We start from the raw sequence: 2,500 nt of genomic DNA, 5'->3' as shown, positions 1-2,500 counted from the left end.
GTTTTATACACGTCTCGCAGAGAGACAGGTGATTGGCCGTTCTCACCTATAAGTCTTGATATGTGCGGGGAGTTCCTTAAGGTTCTTCCTCCCAGAGATCGTCACTATCTGGGACGTACATTCATTTGTACCTACATAGGCACACGCTTTTGTAGAGAGCATATCAAGACGTGAAGTGTTATGTTGGAGGTTGAGTGCGCTGCTTACCAAACTTTGAACGCGGTAACTTGTACTCGGCACCGACATGGACACTTCCAAACCCAAGGAATGAGTTGTGAGTTTTACTAAGAGAAACAGGTAATTGGCAGCGTTACCTATAAGTCTTGATATGTGCGGGGAGTTCCTTAAGGTTCTTCTCCCAGAGATCGTCACTATCTGGGACGTACATTAATTTGTACCTGCATTAGCGCACGCTTTTGTAGAGAGCATATCAAGACGTGAAGGGTTATGTTGGAGGTCGAGTGCGCTGCTTACCAAACTTTGAACGCGGTAACTTGTACTCGGCACCGACATGGACACTTCCAAACCCAAGGAATGAGTTGTGAGTTTTACTAAGAGAAACAGGTAATTGGCAGCGTTACCTATAATTCTTGATATGTGCGGGGAGTTCCTTAAGGTTCTTCCTCCCAGAGATCGTCACTATCTGGGACGTACATTAATTTGTACCTGCATTAGCGCACGCTTTTGTAGAGAGCATATCAAGACGTGAAGTGTTATGTTGGAGGTCGAGTGCGCTGCTTACCAAACTTTGAACGCGGTAACTTGTACTCGGCACCGACATGGACACTTCCAAACCCAAGGAATGAGTTGTGAGTTTTACTAAGAGAAATAGGTGATTGGCCGTTCTCACCTATAATTCTTGATATGTGCGGGGAGTTCCTTAAGGTTCTTCCTCCCAGAGATCGTCACTATCTGGGACGTACATTAATTTGTACCTACATAGGCACACGCTTTTGTAGAGAGCATATCAAGACGTGAAGTGTTATGTTGGAGGTTGAGTGCGCTGCTTACCAAACTTTGAACGCGGTAACTTGTACTCAGCACCGACATGGACACTTCCAAACCCAAGGAATGAGTTGTGAGTTTTACTAAGAGAAATAGGTGATTGGCCGTTCTCACCTATAAGTCTTGATATGTGCGGGGAGTTCCTTAAGGTTCTTCCTCCCAGAGATCGTCACTATCTGGGACGTACATTAATTTGTACCTACATTGGCGCACGCTTTTGTAGAGAGCATATCAAGACGGGACGTGTTATGTTGGAGGTCGAGTGCGCTGCTTACCAAACTTTGAACGCGGTAACTTGTACTCGGCACCGACATGGACACTTCCAAACCCAAGGAATGAGTTGTGAGTTTTACTAAGAGAAACAGGTAATTGGCAGCGTTACCTATAATTCTTGATATGTGCGGGGAGTTCCTTAAGGTTCTTCCTCCCAGAGATCGTCACTATCTGGGACGTACATTAATTTGTACCTACATAGGCACACGCTTTTGTAGAGAGCATATCAAGACGTGAAGGGTTATGTTGGAGGTTGAGTGCGCTGCTTACCAAACTTTGAACGCGGTAACTTGTACTCGGCACCGACATGGACACTTCCAAACCCAAGGAATGAGTTGTGAGTTTTACTAAGAGAAATAGGTGATTGGCCGTTCTCACCTATAAGTCTTGATATGTGCGGGGAGTTCCTTAAGGTTCTTCCTCCCAGAGATCGTCACTATCTGGGACGTACATTAATTTGTACCTACATAGGCACACGCTTTTGTAGAGAGCATATCAAGACGTGAAGGGTTATGTTGGAGGTCGAGTGCGCTGCTTACCAAACTTTGAACGCGGTAACTTGTACTCGGCACCGACATGGACACTTCCAAACCCAAGGAATGAGTTGTGAGTTTTACTAAGAGAAACAGGTAATTGGCAGCGTTACCTATAATTCTTGATATGTGCGGGGAGTTCCTTAAGGTTCTTCCTCCCAGAGATCGTCACTATCTGGGACGTACATTAATTTGTACCTACATAGGCACACGCTTTTGTAGAGAGCATATCAAGACGTGAAGGGTTATGTTGGAGGTTGAGTGCGCTGCTTACCAAACTTTGAACGCGGTAACTTGTACTCGGCACCGACATGGACACTTCCAAACCCAAGGAATGAGTTGTGAGTTTTACTAAGAGAAATAGGTGATTGGCCGTTCTCACCTATAAGTCTTGATATGTGCGGGGAGTTCCTTAAGGTTCTTCCTCCCAGAGATCGTCACTATCTGGGACGTACATTAATTTGTACCTACATAGGCACACGCTTTTGTAGAGAGCATATCAAGACGTGAAGGGTTATGTTGGAGGTTGAGTGCGCTGCTTACCAAACTTTGAACGCGGTAACTTGTACTCGGCACCGACATGGACACTTCCAAACCCAAGGAATGAGTTGTGAGTTTTACTAAGAGAAACAGGTAATTGGCAGCGTTACCTATAATTCTTGATATGTGCGGGGAGTTCCTTAAGGTTC

Source organism: Anopheles merus, unplaced genomic scaffold, assembly GCF_017562075.2.
Source record: "Anopheles merus strain MAF unplaced genomic scaffold, AmerM5.1 LNR4000379, whole genome shotgun sequence".
Taxonomy (NCBI): Eukaryota; Metazoa; Arthropoda; class Insecta; order Diptera; family Culicidae; genus Anopheles; species Anopheles merus.
The sequence above is the reverse complement of the archived record's forward strand: the minus strand, read 5'-3'. Positions refer to the sequence as shown.